Below are 16,783 nucleotides of genomic sequence, written 5' to 3'. Positions count from 1 at the left end.
CTGAGGACTGAGAACGTGTTTTAGAATTCAGCAAAAGAGGACCAAGCAACTGATAAAGAGAAAATAGAACATGGACTTGCACAAACTGATCATGGGAGGGGACTTTAATACAGTTATTGATCCCGGCCTGGATCGATCATGCTTGAAAACGGGCAGGGTGCCAGCAATGGCAAAGGAACTGAAAGGGTTCATGGAGTAGATGGGGTGGGGTGGATCCATGGAGATTTAGGCAGCCGAGGGTGAAGGAGTTTTCTTTCTACTCCCACGTACATAAGGTATACTCTCAGATCGATTTCTTTGTTTTGGGTAGGGCCTCGCTGGCAGGGGTGGTGGACACGGGGTATTCGGCGATTACGATCTCGGACCATGCTCCACACTGGGTTGATCTGCAGATGAGTAAAGATAGCAATTAGCGCCCGCAACGGAGGTTGGATGTCGGGCTGTTGGCGGTCGAAGCGGTGTGCGAGAGGCTGAGGAAATGCATGCTGCATTACCCGCAGGTAAATGATACGGGGGAGGTCTCGGCAGCGGTGGTCTGGGAAGTGCTGAAGGCAGTGGTGAGAGGAGAGCTGATCTCGATCCGGGCTTACAGGGACAGGACGGACAGGGCAGAGACGGACCGACTAGTAAAAGAGATTCTACGAGTCGATAGGAGGTACGCGGAGACTCCAGAGATAGGGCATTTAAGGGAACGGCGGAGGCTACAGGTGGAGTTTGGCTTGTTAACCACAGGGAGGGCAGTGGAATAGCTCAAAGGCGAGGGGGGGCGATATACGAGCATGGTGAGAAGGCCAGCAGGATGCTTGCACAGCAGCTTAGAAAGAGGGACGCAGCTAGGGAAATAGGGAAAGTTATCGATGGGGATGGGAACTTAGTTGGGGACTCCGTAGGGGATGTAAGACATTTCGGGATTTTTACAGCAGGTTGTACAGCTCAGAACCGCCTGTGAGGCCGGAGGGGTTGAGGCACTTCCTGGAGGGGCTGACTTTTCCGAAGGTGGACGGGGAGCTGTTAGAAGGGCTGGGAACCCCGATCGGGTTGGAAGAGATAGTGAAGGGTCTGAAGGCCACGCTGCCGGGTAAGGCCCGGGATCGGACGGGTACCCAGAGGAGTTCTATAAAATGTTCTCCGGGATATTGGGACCGGTGCTGATGAAGGTGTTTATCGAGGCAAGGGAAAGGGAGGTTCTGCCCCAGATGATGTCACAGGCTACGATTCCGCTTATCCTGAAACGGGACAAGAACCCGGAGCTATGTGGGTCCTACGGCCGATTTCCCTGTTGAACGTAGATGCCAAACTGCTGGTCAAAATTTTGTTGAACGTCATTGTGGAGGATCAGACGGGCAGGCAGCTGGTGGCCAATGTAAGAAAGCTGTTAAACATGATCATGATGCCCCCGGAAAGTAGGGAGGTGGAGGTAATGGTCGCAATGGATGCAGAGAAAGCTTTTGACCGGGTTGAGTGGGATTATTTTTGGGAGGTCCTGGGGCGGTTCGGATTTGGGAGGGGCTTTATTGACTGGGTCAGGTTGCTGTATCAGTCTCCAGTGTACGGACGAACAGGACGACTTCGGATGAGACAGGGATGCCCCTTCTCCCCACTGCTGTTTTCACTGGCTCTTGAGCCGCTGGCAATTGCTCTGAGGGTCTCAAGGGGCTGGAAGGGGCTCGTCCGGGGGAGGGGGGGAGCACAGAGTCTCGCTGTATGCAGACGACCTGCATTTGTATGTTTCCAATCCAATTGAGGGGATGGGAGAAATTGTGGGAATTTTAGGGGAATTTGGCTGCTTTTCGGGGTATAAGCTTAATATGGGGGAGAGCGAGATGTTTATAGTCCAGGCGAGGGATCAGGAGAGGTGACTGGGGGAACTGCCGTTTAGAGTGGTAGGGGACAGTTTCAGGTCCCTAGGTGGCGAGGGATTGGGACCGGCTACCACCTCCGCTGGCAAAGCATTCCAGGCACCCACCACCCTCTGCGTAAAAAACTTTCCACGCACATCTCCCTTAAACTTTCCCCCTCTCACCTTGAAATCGTGACCCCTTGTAATTGACACCCCCACTCTTGGAAAAAGCTTGTTGCTATCCACCCTGTCCATACATCTCATAATTTTGTAGACCTCAATCAGGTCCCCCCTCAACCTCTGCCTTTCCAACGAAAACAATCCTAATCTACTCAACTTTTCTTCATAGCTAGCACCCTCCATACCAGGAAACATCCTGGTGAACCTCCTCTGAACCCTCTCTAAAGCATCCACATCCTTCTGGTAATGTGGCAACCAGAACTGCACGCAGTATTCCAAATGTGGCCTAACCAAAGTCCTATACAACTGTAACATGACCTGCCGACTCTTATACTCAATACCCCGTCCAATGAACGCAAGCATGCTGTATGCCTTCTTGACAACTCTATCGACCTGCGTTACCACCTTCAGGGTACAATGGACCTGAACTCCCAGATCTCTCTGTACATCAATTTTCCCCAGGACTCTTCCATTGACCGTATAGTCCGCTCTTGAATTGGATCTTCAAAAATGCATCACCTTGCATTTTCCTGGATTGAACTCCATCTGCCATTTTTCTATCCAATTCTCCAATCTATCTATATTTTGCTGTATTCTCTGACAGTCCTCCTCGCTATCTGCAACTCCACCAATCTTAGTATCATCTGCAAACTTGCTAATCAGACCACCTATACCTTCGTCCAGATCATTTATGTATATTACAAACAACAGTGGTCCGAGCACAGATCCCTGTGGAGCACCACTAGTCACCTTTCTCCATTTTGAGACACTCCCATCCACCACTACTCTCTGTCTCCTGTTACCCAGCCAGTTCTTTATCCATCTAGCTAGTACACCCTGAACTCCATACAACTTCACTTTTTCAATCAACCTGCCATGGGAAACTTTATCAAACAGCTCTTCCCTCATCAATTAACTTTGTCACTTCATTAAAGAGTTCTATTAGATTTGTAAGACATGACCTTCCCTGCACAAAACCATGCTGCCTATCACTGATAACTCTATTTTCTTCCAAATGTGAATAGATCCTATCCCTCAGTATCTTCACCAACAGTTTGCCTACCACCGATGTCAGGCTCACAGGCCTATAATTCCCTGGATTATCCCTGCTACCCTTCTTAAACAAAGGGACAACATTAGCAATTCTCCAATCCTCCGGGACCTCACCCGTACTCAAGGATGCTGCAAATATATCTGTTAAGGCCCCAGCTATTTCGTCCCTCGCTTCCCTCAGTAACCTGGGAAAGGTCCCATCCGGACCTGGGCACTTGTCCACCTTAATGCCTTTTAAAATACCCAAAACTTCCCCCTTCCTTATGCCGACTTGACCTAGAGTATTTAAACATCCATCCCTAGCCTCAACATCAGTCATGTCCCTCTCCTTGGTGAATACCGATGCAAAGTACTCATTAAAAATCTCACCCATTTCCTCTGACTCCACGCATAAATTCCCTCTTTTGTCTTTGAGTGGTCCAATCCTTTCTCTAGTTACCCTCTTGCTTATATATGAATAAAAGGCTTTGGGATTTTCCTTAACCCTGTTAGCCAAAGATATTTCATGATCCCTTTTAGCCCTCTGTATTGCGCGTTTGAGATTTGTCCAATTTCCCGATATTCCTCCAAAGCTTCATCAGTTTTAAGTCGCCTAAATCTTATGTATGCTTCCTTTTCATCTTAGCGAGTCTCACAATTCCACCCGTCGTCCATGGTTCCCTAATCTTACCATTTCTATCCCTCATTTTCACAGGGACATGTCTATCCTGCACTCTAAATCAACCTTTCCTTAATAGACTCCCACATTTCAAATGTGGATTTACCCTTAAACAGCTGCTCCCAATCCACATTCCCTAGCTCCTGCCGAATTTCGTTATACTTGGCCTTTCCCCAATTTAACACTCTTCCTTTAGGACCACTCTCGTCTTTGTCCATGAATATTCTAAAACTTACGGAATTGTGATCGCCATTCCCAAAGTAATCACCGACTGAAACTTGAACCACCAGGCCGGGATAATTCCCCAATACCAGGTCCTGTATGGCCCCTTCCCGAGTTGGACTATTTCAACACTGTTCTAAAAAAAACTCTCCTGGATGCTCCTTACAAATTCTGCTCCATCTACGCCTCCAACACTACATGAGTCCCATTCAATGTTGGGGAAGTTAAAATCTCCCATCACGACCACCCTATTGCTCCTACATTTTTCTATAATCTGTCTACATATTTGTACCTCTACTTCATGCTCGCTTTTGGGAGGCCTGTAGCGAAGTCCCAACGATGTTACTGCACCCTTCCTATTTCTTAGCTCTACCCATATTGCCTCAGTGCTCGAATCCTCCATCGTGCCCTCCTTAATCACAGCTGTGATATCATCTCTGACCAGTAATCCAACTCCTCCACCCCTTTTACCTCCCTCTCTATCCCTCCTGAAGCATCTATACCCTGGGATATTTAGTTGCCAGTCTTGCCCTTCCCTCAACCTAGTCTCAGTAATACCAATAACATCATATTCCCAGGTACTAATCCAAGCCCTAAATTCATCTGCCTTACCTGCTACATTTCTCAATTGAAACAAATGCACCTCAGACCACCTGTCCCTTTGCGTTCATCATCTCTTCCCTGTCTACTCTTCCCCTTAGTCACATTGAGTTTATTATCTAGTACCTTACTAGCTTTAGTTGCTGCCTCTTTATTGACCTCTAACTTCCTAATCTGGTTCCCATCCTCCTGCCACATTAGTTTAAAACCTCCCCAACAGTGTTAGCAAAAGCACCCCCTTGGACATTGGTTCCAGTCCTGCCCAGGTGTAGACCATCCGATTTGTAATGGTCCCACCACCCCCAGAACCGGTTCCAATGTCCCAAAAATCTGAACCCCTCCCTCCTGCACCATCTCTCAAGCCACGTATTCATTCTGACTATTCTTGAATTTCTACTCTGACTGTCTCGTGGCACTGGTAGCAATCCTGACATTACTACCTTTGAGGTCCTACTTTTTAACTTATCTCCTAACTCCCTAAATTCTGATTGTTGGACCTCATCCCGTTTTTTACCTATATCGTTGGTGCCTATATGCACCACGACAACTGGCTGTTCACCCTCCCTTCAGTATGTCCTGCAGCCGATCTGAGACATCCTGACCAGTGCACCCGGGAGGCAACATACCATTCGGGAGTCTCGTTTCCGACCACAGAAACGCCTGTCTACTCCCCTTATGATTGAATCCCCTATGACTATAGCCCTGCCAGTCTTTTTCCCGCCCTTCTGTGCAGCAGAGCCAGCCACGGTGCCATGAGCCTGTCTACTACTGCCTTCTCCTGGTGAGTCATTTCCCCCAACAGTATCCAAAACGGTATACCTGTTTTGGAGGGAGATGACCGCAGGGGACACCTGCACTGCCTTCCTGCTCTTTTGCTGCCTTTTGGTCACCCATTCCCTGTCTCCCTCACCAACCCTAATCTGCGGTGTGACCAACTCACTGAACGTGCTATCCACGACCTCCTCAGCATTGCGGATGCTCCAAAGTGAGTCCATCCGCAGCTCCAGAGCCGTCATGCAGTCTAACAGGAGCTACAGCTGGACACACTTCCCGCACATGAAAGAATTAGGGGCATCGGCCGCGTTCCTGAACTCCCACATTGAGCACGGGGAGCATAACATGGGTCTGGGATCTCCTGGCATTTTTACACTTTTACCTTAACTGATTTCAAATATAATATCAAATAATGAATAAGTGAAAGAATAAAGATTTTACTTATCAATCACAATACTTACCAACACACGAAGAGTTTGATTTCTCCCAGCTACTGCTAATTGGAGCACTTTCCTTACCAGCCAATCCGGTCACTGCTTTGCTGCGATGTCACTCTTCAAGGTAAGTTTTTAAAGAGGAAAACTTAACCTTCCCAACAGACCCCTGGCCACTGCCCCCGCCGAAAATCTGAAGGCCGCTTCTCCGGCAGCTGTGTCCCCGCCGCTCTCCTCGCGCTCTTTTCTCCTGTGTCCCCGCCGCTCTCCTCGCGCTCTTTTATCCTGTGTCCCCGCCGCTCTCCTCGCGCTCTTTTATCCTGTGTCCCCGCCGCTCTCCTTGCGCTCTTTTCTCCTGTGTCCCCGCCGCTCTCCTCGCGCTCTTTTATCCTGTGTCCCCGCCGCTCTCCTCGCGCTCTTTTATCCTGTGTCCCCGCCGCTCTCCTCGCGCTCTTTTCTCCTGTGTCCCCGCCGCTCTCCTCGCGCTCTTTTATCCTGTGTCCCCGCCGCTCTCCTCGCGCTCTTTTATCCTGTGTCCCCGCCGCTCTCCTCGCGCTCTTTTATCCTGTGTCCCCGCCGCTCTCCTCGCGCTCTTTTATCCTGGGTCCCCGCCACTCTCCTCGCGCTCTTTTATCCTGTGTCCCCGCCGCTCTCCTTGCGCTCTTTTATCCTGTGTCCCCGCCGCTCTCCTCGCGCTCTTTTATCCTGTGTCCCCGCCGTTCTCCTCGCACTCTTTTATCCTGTGGCCCCGCCGCTCTCCTCGGTATGGGGGGTTAAGTCCCCGCGAGTGAGGAGGCTAATGCTTGAGCGGAGCCGGGTGGAGGGCGGGCTGGCGCTGACGAATTTTAGCAATTATTACTGGGAGGCTAACATAGCCATGGTTAGGAAGTGGCTTGGGGGGGGGGGGGGGGGGGGTCGGCATGGGTACGTATGGAGGTGGCTTCTTGCATGGGCAGAAGTCTGGGGGTGGTAACTGCCCCTCTACCGTTCCCGTCGGCGCAGTACTCCACCAGTCCCGTGGTGGCGGCCTTGAGAGTCTGGGGGCAGTCGAGGGGACATGTGGGAGCATCGGTCTGGTCCCCAATCTGCGATAATCACCGAGAAACATAAAAACCGACTGGAAAAGCTCCTGTAGGAATGCGAAAAGGAAAAGATTAGCAAAGACCAATGTGGGTCCATTCCAGACAGAGACAGGAGAGGTTATAATGGGGAATAAGGAAATGGCAGAGAAACTAAATAATGTGAGTCTGTTTCACAGAGGAAGATACAGAAATTGTCCCAAAAACACTAGAGAACCAAGGGGAATAGTGAGCACGAGGAACTGAAAGAGATTAGTATTAGTGAAAAAGTAGTATTGGTTGAAAGTTAATAAATCCCCAAAAGCTGATGCTCTACATCCCAGAGTGTTGAAAGAGGCGGCTGTAAAGATAGTGGACACATTGGTGATCATCTTTCAAAATTCTATAGATTCTGGAATGATTCCTGCAGATTGGAAGGTGGTAAATGTAACCCCACAATTTAAGGAGGGAGAGAAAACAGGGAACCACAGACCCATTAGCCTGACATCAGTAGGAGGGAAAATGCTACAATCTATTATAAGATGTGATAACATACGAATTAGGAGCAGGAGTAGGCCACTCAGCCCCTCGAGCCTGCTCCACCATTTAATAAGTTCACGGCTGATCTGACTTTAACCTCAACTCCACACTCCTGCCGACCCCCCGATAACCTTTCACCTTCTTACTTGGCAAGAATTTATCCAGCTCTGCCTTAAAAATATTCAAAGACTCTGCTTCCACTGCCCTTTGAGGAAGAAAGTTCCAAAGACTCACAACCCTCAGAGAAAAAAAGTTTTCCTCTGCCTTAAATGGGCAAGTTTTAACTTTTAAAGTGACTGCAATTTCTAGATTCTCCCACAAGAGGAAATATCCTTTCCACATCCACCCTGTCAAGGCCCCTCAGGATCTTGTACGCTTCAATCAAGTCACCTACATTTCATCACTCACAAGTACAGCCTTAAATGAGAGCAATACTGTACAGTGCTCCAGATGTGGTCTCACCAATGTCAAAGAACAACAAAGAACAAAGAAATGTACAGCACAGGAACAGGCCCTTCGGCCCTCCAAGCCCGTGCCGACCATACTGCCCGACTAAACTACAATCTTCTACACTTCCTGGGTCCGTATCCTTCTATTCCCACCCTATTCATATATTTGTCAAGATGCCCCTTAAATGTCCCTATCGTCCCTGCCTCCACTACCTCCTCCGGTAGTGAGTTCCAGGCACCCACTACCCTCTGCGTAAAAAACTTGCCTCGTACATCTACTCTAAACTTTGCCCCTCTCACCTTAAACCTATGCCCCCTAGTAATTGACCCCTCTACCCTGGGGAAAAGCCTCTGACTATCCACTCTGTCTATGCCCCTCATAATTTTGTATACCTCTATCAGGTCGCCCCTCAACCTCCTTCGTTCCAGTGAGAACAAACCGAGTTTATTCAATCGCTCCTCATAGCTTATGCCCTCCATACCAGGCAACATTCTGGTAAATCTCTTCTGCACCCTCTCTAAAGCCTCCACATCCTTCTGGTAGTGTGGCGACCAGAATTGAACACTATACTCCAAGTGTGGCCTAACTAAGGTTCTATACAGCTGCAACATGACTTGCCAATTCTTATACTCAATGCCCCGGCCAATGAAGGCAAGCATGCCGTATGCCTTCTTGACTACCTTCTCCACCTGTGTAGCCCCTTTCAGTGATCTGTGGACCTGTACTCCTAGATCTCTTTGACTTTCAATACTCTTGAGGGTTCTACCATTCACTGTATATTCCCTACCTGCATTAGCCCTTCCAAAATGCATTACCTCACATTTGTCCAGGTTAAACTCCATCTGCCATCTCTCCGCCCAAGTCTCCAGACAATCTAAATCCTGCTGTATCCTCAGACAGTCCTCATCGCTATCCGCAATTCCACCAACCTTTGTGTCGTCTGCAAACTTACTAATCAGACCAGTTACATTTTCCTCCAAATCATTTATATATACTACAAAGAGCAAAGGTCCCAGCACTGATCCCTGTGGAACACCACTGGTCACAGCCCTCCAATTAGAAAAGCATCCCTCCATTGCTACCCTCTGCCTTCTATGGCCTAGCCAGTTCTGTATCCACCTTGCCAGTTCACCCCTGATCCCGTGTGACTTCACCTTTTGTACTAGTCTACCATGAGGGACCTTGTCAAAGGCCTTACTGAAGTCCATATAGACAACATCTACTGCCCTACCTGCATCAATCATCTTAGTGACCTCCTCGAAAAACTCGATCAAGTTAGTGAGACACGACCTCCCCTTCACAAAACCGTGCTGCCTCTCACTAATACGTCCATTTGCTTCCAAATGGGAGTAGATCCTGTCTCGAAGAATTCTCTCCAGTAATTTCCCTACCACTGAAGTAAGGCTCACCGGCCTGTAGTTCCCGGGATTATCCCTGCCACCCTTCTTAAACAGAGGAACAACATTGGCTATTCTCCAGTCCTCCGGGACATCCCCTGAAGACAGCGAGGATCCAAAGATTTCTGTCAAGGCCTCAGCAATTTCCTCTCCAGCCTCCTTCAGTATTCTGGGGTAGATCCCATCCGGCCCTGGGGACTTATCTACCTTAATATTTTTTAAGACACCCAACACCTCGTCTTTTTGGATCACAATGTGACCCAGGCTATCTACACCCCCTTCTCCAGACTCAACATCTACCAATTCCTTCTCTTTGGTGAATACTGATGCAAAGTATTCATTTAGTACCTCGCCCATTTCCTCTGGCTCCACACATAGATTCCCTTGCCTATCCTTCAGTGGGCCAACCCTTTCCCTGGCTACCCTCTTGCTTTTTATGTAAGTGTAAAAAGCCTTGGGATTTTCCTTAACCCTATTTGCCAATGACTTTTCATGACCCCTTCTAGCCCTCCTGACTCCCTGCTTAAGTTCCTTCCTACTTTCCTTATATGCCACACAGGCTTCGTCTGTTCCCAGCCTTTTAGCCCTGACAAATGCCTCCTTTTTCTTTTTGACGAGGCCTACAATATCATTCGTCATCCAAGGTTCCCGAAAATTGCCGTATTTGTCTTTCTTCCTCACAGGAACATGCCTGTCCTGTATTCCTATCAACTGACACTTGAAAGCCTCCCACATGTCAGATGTTGATTTGCCCTCAAACATCCGCCCCCAATCTATGCTCTTCAGTTCCCGCCTAATATTGTTATAATTAGCCTTCCCCCAATTTAGCACATTCATCCTCGGACCACTCTTATCCTTGTCCACCAGTACTTTAAAACTTACTGAATTGTGGTCACTGTTACCGAAATGCTCCCCTACTGAAACATCTACCACCTGGCCGGGCTCATTCCCCAATACCAGGTCCAGTACCGCCTCTTCCCTAGTTGGACTGTTTACATATTGTTTTAAGAAGCCCTCCTGGATGCTCCTTACAAACTCTGCCCCGTCTAAGCCCCTGGCACTAAGTGAGTCCCAGTCAATATTGGGGAAGTTGAAGTCTCCCATCACCACAACCCTGTTGTTTTTACTCTTTTCCAAAATCTGTCTACCTATCTGCTCCTCTATCTCCCGCTGGCTGTTGGGAGGCCTGTAGTATACCCCCAACATTGTGACTGCACCCTTCTTATTCCTGATCTCTACCCATATAGCCTCACTGCCCTCTGAGGTGTCCTCTCGCTGTATAGCTGTGATACTCTCCTGAACAAGTAGCGCAACTCCGCCTCCCCTTTTACATCCCCCTCTATCCCGCCTGAAACATCTAAATCCTGGAACGTTTAGCTGCCAATCCTGCCCTTCCCTCAACCAGGTCTCTGTAATGGCAACAACATCATAGTTCCAAGTACTAATCCAAGCTCTAAGTTCATCTGCCTTACCCGTAATGCTCCTTGCATTAAAACATATGCACTTCAGGCCACCAGACCCGCTGTGTTCAGCAACTTCTCCCCGTCTGCTCTGCCTCAGAGCCACACTGTCCATATTCCCTAGTTCTCCCTCAACGCTCTCACCTTCTGACCTATTGCTCCCGTGCCCACCCCCCTGCCATACTAGTTTAAACCCTCCCGTGTGACACTAGCAAATCTCGCGGCCAGGATATTTATGCCTCTCCGGTTTAGATGCAACCCGTCCATCTTATACAGGTCACACCTGCCCCGGAAGAGCTCCCAGTGGTCCAGATAACCGAAACCCTCCCTCCTACACCAGCTGTTTAGCCACGTGTTTGTCTGCTCTATCTTCCTATTTCTAGCCTCACTGGCACGTGGCACAGGGAGTAATCCCGAGATTACAACCCTCGAGGTCCTGTCTTTTAACTTTCTGCCTAGCTCCCTGAACTCCTGCTGCAGGACCTCATGCCTCTTCCTGCCTATGTCGTTAGTACCAATATGTACAACGACCTCTACCTGTTTGCCCTCCCCCTTCAGGATTCCCTCTACCCGTTCGGAGACATCCTGGACCCTGGCACCAGGGAGGCAACATACCATCCTGGAGTCTCTTTCACGTCCACAGAAGCGCCTATCTGTTCCCCTGACTATAGAGTCCCCTATAACTATTACTCTTCTGCGCTTTGACCCTCCCTTCTGAACATCAGAGCCAGCCGTGGTGCCACTGCTCTGGCTGCTGCTGTTTTCCCCTGATAGGCTATCCCCCCCGACAGTATCCAAAGGGGTATACCTGTTCGAGAGGGGGACAACCACAGGGGATTCCTGCACTGACTGCCTGCCCTTTCTGGTGGTCACCCATTTCTCTGCCTGCACCTTGGGTGTGACCACACTTACATAACTGCGATCTATGACGCTTTCCGCCACCTGCATGCTCCTAAGTGCATCCAATTGCTGCTCCAACCGAACCATGCGGTCTGTGAGGAGCTGCAGTTGGGTGCACTTTCTGCAGATGAAGCCATCCAGGACGCTGGAAGCCTCCCGGACCTGCCACATCTCACAGTCAGAGCACAGCACCCCTCTAACTGACATTGCGTCAATTAATTAAAATTAAAATTAGTCTTTTTTTTGATAAATACTTTTTTTTTTTTTAAATTACAAAGTTACTGTCAACTATCTGTTTCCTATACAACTGAAGCATAACCTCCCTACTTTTGTCTTCAATCCTCCTCCCAATAAACAATAACATTCTATTAGCTTTCCTAATTACTTGCTGTATCTGTATACTCGCCTTTTGTGATTCATGCTCTTGGACACCCAGATCCCTCTGAATCTCAGAGCTCTGCAATGTCTCACCATTTAGATAACAAGCTTTTTTATTCTTTTGCCAAAATTGATAAGTCACGTTTTCCCACATAATATTCGATTGGGCAGATCTTTTCCTACTCACGTAACCTATCTATATCCCTTTGTAACCTCCTTATGTCCTCGTCACAATTTAGTTTCCTACCTGTCTTTATATCATTGGAACATAGGAGCAGGAGTTGGCCATTCAGCCCGTCGAGCCTGCTCCACCATTCAATACGATCATGGCTGATCATCCACTTCAATGCCTTTTCCCCCCGCACTATCCCCATATCCCTTTGTGTTATTGGAATTTAGAAATCTGTCAGTCTCTGCTTTAAACACACCCAATGACTGAGCGTCCACAGCCCTCTGGGGTAGAGAATTCCAAAGATTCACAACCCTGTGAGTAAAGAAATCTCTCCTCCGAGACCGGTCCTAAGTGGCTTCCCCCTTATTTTGAAATTGTGTCCCCTGGTTCTAAACTCCCCAACCAGGGGAACCACCTCACCTGCACCTACCCTGTCTATTCCATTCAGTATCTTAGAAGTTTCGGTGAGATCGCCTCTCATTCTTCAAAACTCGAGTGAATACGGGCCCAGTTTCCCCAATCTCTATTCATAGGACAGTCCTGCCATCCCCTGTGGTCTCTGGTTCCCTGTTTTCTCTCTCCCTCCTTAAATCGCGGGTTTGCATTTACCAGTTTCCAATCTAGAAAATTTTGAAAGATGATCACCAATGTATCCACTATCTCTCCACCCACCTCTTTCAACACTCTGGGATGTAGAGCATCAGCTTTTGGGGATTTCTGATTTATTTCTTTATTGCCACGTGTACCGAGGTACAGTGAAAAGTATTGTTCTATGTACAGTCCAGACAGATCACTCCATACAGGGAAAAAATACCATTTATTAACTTTCAATCACATTAATTTCTCCAGTACTAGTTTTTCACTGATACTAATCTTTTTCAGTTCCTCGGGCTCACTAGTCCTTTGGTGTTCTCATGTTTGGGGGAAATTTCTGTATCTTCCTCCGTGAAGACAGACTCACATTATTTAGTTTCTCTGCCATTTCCTTATTCTCCATTATAAACTCTCCTGTCTCTGTCTGGAATGGACCCACATTGGTCTTTGCTAATCTTTTCCTTTTCACATTCCTATCGGAGCTTTTCCTGTCGGTTTTATGTTTCTCGCCTGTTTGCTCTCACATTCTATTTTCTCTTTCTTTATCAGTCTCTTGGTTTGGTTTTCAGCAAAGGAAGACCAAGTTCCAATCCTCAGGTTTACTATGATTTTGGCCACTTTATGAACCTCTTCCTTTGACCTAATGGAATCTTTAACATTGCTTATTAGCCACGGTTGCAAAACTTCTGTTGGAGTTTTGTTTATTAAGGAGTCTATATTTTATGTAAATATGTAACAATTCCTCAAATACTTGTGATTGCCTGTCTATCGTCATACCATTTATTGTAATTTCCCAATCTAGCACAGACAACTGTGAATACAGGCCCAGTTTCCCCAATGTGTCTTCATAGGACAGTCCTCTGTGGTAAAATGTGCCGTGGCCTGTATTTTAGGCTCGATAAAATCAGACACTTTAAATTAAAAATTGGCCATTTTAAATGGAGCCACAGCCAGCTCCAGCAACCAGCCTGAATACACTGAACTCCGACAAGCTGCCAGCACATGTCTGGAGCTGCTCTGCTCCATCAATCATCAATCAAGAGATAATTGGCTCTATTCATCGATTGATTGTTTTGAATAGACAAAGTTACATAACAAACAACGCACCGGGAAATGGACTCCCATGGACAGATTCCAGTGTCCTGCTGAATGGCCATTGGTAACTCCATTGGGTGGTACCACTCTCACCCTGTGACCTCATCGGCTGGGGTCAGAGAACATTCTGGAAGGACACAGAAAGGGTATAACGATTGAACCCTCGGGCCGCCCAGCAGTGAAGACTCCACGCAGAGGTAATCGAGACGACTGACCAGAGACGTAAAGAAGCAGCGGCGAGACCCATCTTCTCGGAAGAAGACCCCGAGGAGATTGAGATACAGAATCAAACCCACAGCTCAAATGAGTCCATCGGCTCGGGTACTATTGAGAATCTTGGGACTGTAATTAGTGGGATAATTTAAGGGTATCTGTTTTACTGCTTGTGGAATAAAGTTATGTGATTTATACACTCCATTGTCCTTTGTTTACCTGGTCAATAAAGATACGTGGGTAAAATATTTGTTTAATAAACTGGTCGAAGTGTCTGAGGTTTTATAGACACAACACCTCCCATCCCCAGAACAAGTCTGGTGAACCTTCCTTGCCCTCCCTCTTTGGCAATAATACCTTCTCTAAGGTAAGGGGAGTAAAACTGCACACAGTACTCCAGCTGTGGTCTAACCTAGGTTCTACACTATTGAAGCAAGTCTTCACTACTCCTGTACTCAAATCCTCTTGTGATAAAGGCCAACATCCCATTGGCCTTCCTAATAACTTGCTGCACCTGCATGTTCACCTTCAGTGACTTATTGATGAGGACACCCAGGTCCCTTTGTACGTCTACACTTTCTAATCTCTATTTGAGACATACTCTGCTCATCGGTTCCTCCTACCAAAGTGATAATCTTACATTTTTCCACATTATATTCCTTGCCCACTCACTTAAGTCTGTCCAAATCCTCCTGTAGCCGTTTTACATCTTCCTCACAACACACATTCCCACCCAGCTTTGTGTCATCAGTGAACTTGGAAATATTCCATTTGGTCCCCACATCCAAATCATTGTATAAACCATGAACAGCTGGGGCCCAAGTACTGATCTTTGCAGTAACCCACTCGTCCCAACTGCCAAGGTGAGAATGACCCATTTATTCCTCCTCTCTGTTTTCTGCCTGTTGGCCAATTCTCAATCCATGCCAGTATATTACCTCCTATCCCATGTGTTTTCATTTTGTTGACTAACCTCCTGTCGGGTGTTTGTCATAAACCTTCTGAAAATCCAAGTGTGCCACAACCACGGACTCCCCTTTATCAATTCTGTTAATAACATCCTCAAAAACTCCAAAAGGTTCGTCGGACATGATTTCCTATTCCTAAATCCATGTTAGAAGTCTTACAACACCAGGTTAAAGTCCAACAGGTTTGTTTCAAACCACTAGCTTTCGGAGCACAGCTCCTTCCTCCGGTGAGGAAGAAGCTCCATCACCTGAGGAAGGAGCTGTGCTCCGAAAGCTAGTGATTCGAAACAAACCTGTTGGACTTTAACCTGGTGTTGTAAGACTTCTTACTGTGCCCACCCCAGTTCAACGTCGGCATCTCCATATCATAAATCCAAGTTAATTATTATTATCCAGGTGTCCATTTATCACATCCTTTATAATAGATGCTGGTATTTTCCCAATACTGATGTCAGGCTAACAGGTCTGTAGTTCACCATTTTCTCTCTCCCTTCCTGAACAGTGGGGTGACATTTGCTGCCTTCAATCTGCAGGAACTATTCCAGAATCTATAGAATTGTGGAAGATGATCATCAATGTATCCACTATCTTTATATCATCACTTTTGACTGGTTCTGAGACACTTAAGTTTGGATTTCTGGTGCAGAGTAAAGTATAACCGTGGAGTGGAATTTTAGATTGTGTAAAAGGACAAAGTTCTATTTTATAAATAAAGATGGAGGTTTCTGGCAAAAATAGTGTTTAGTTAACGTTGCTTCTAAGGCATCGCAGTGGTTAGCACTGCTGCCTCACGGCGCCGAGGACCCGAGTTCAATCCTGGCCCCGGGTCACTGTCCGTGTGGTGTTTGCACATTCTCCCCGTGTCTGCGCGGGTCACACCACCACAACCCAAAGACGTGCAGGATAGGTGGATTGGCCGCACTCAATTGCCCCTTAATTGGAAAAATTAAAAACAAAATGTTGCTTCTAGTTTGTTTGCTGCAGTAAAAGCCATAAAACCTTAACTCCTGTTGTGTGATCCTTTACATTGTTGACTTGGAATTGATATTTTTAAAAAGTTATTGATCTGTACAGAGATCCTAATCCACAAGTTTTGACTTCCCATTTGAGCCTCAGGCAGTTTTCTGGCTCACTATTCTTGTGTCAGTGACAGCCAGGAGATGGAGCTGAGGGCTGAATTTAAGTTACCAATAACGGGGCCTGCACCCCAGTTGGGAAACTGCCATGGGTGTCGCACTAATAGAGAGACAGGAAGGTGCTGGAGGACTGACTGGGAAATGGGCCTCCAACCAATTAGGACACAGAAGGAGGTGACCAGGGCTGGTAGTGACGTGACCCCCCGGTATTCAGTGCCCCGGTGTCCAAAGTGGGGAGTCACGGGAACAGAGTAAAGAGAAACCATTTGGGTTCTGAACATTGTGAACATCCCTTTACTCTGCTTGCTATTTATTCTCAAGTAATTTTCTGTTTCTTTGTTTATCCATGTTGTTTCATTAATAAACAATTAACAATAAAAATATTTGATTTTGTTGGATTTTTCATGATTAGATTGATGTAGTTCAGGGAAAGTGGGTGAGAGGTTGACAGGCTCTTTAACAGAAAGTGAGTCCCTCTAAGGCGATTGGCAAAGGAACCAGAGGGGTAGAGGAGATGTGATTTTTCTTTTGACACGCAAAATGGGGTTCAGGTTCTGATTGACTCATTTATTCAGGCTCCTTGAGGGAGTAACACGGGATGTCAATAAAGGGGAACCTGCAGATGTGGTTTATTTAGATTTATAGAAAGTATTTCCCAAGG

At 47.2% G+C, this 16,783-nt stretch overlaps 1 protein-coding gene across 1 annotated transcript in view; it reads left to right on the top strand.

The window, feature by feature from the left end:
• LOC140418026 (uncharacterized) overlaps positions 1-16,783 on the top strand; it is a 149,960-nt gene that overhangs the window by 65,160 nt on the left and 68,017 nt on the right. The window lies entirely within an intron of this gene.

Source organism: Scyliorhinus torazame, chromosome 5, assembly GCF_047496885.1.
Source record: "Scyliorhinus torazame isolate Kashiwa2021f chromosome 5, sScyTor2.1, whole genome shotgun sequence".
NCBI lineage: Eukaryota > Metazoa > Chordata > Chondrichthyes > Carcharhiniformes > Scyliorhinidae > Scyliorhinus > Scyliorhinus torazame.
This window is presented reverse-complemented; position numbering and strand designations above follow the sequence as displayed.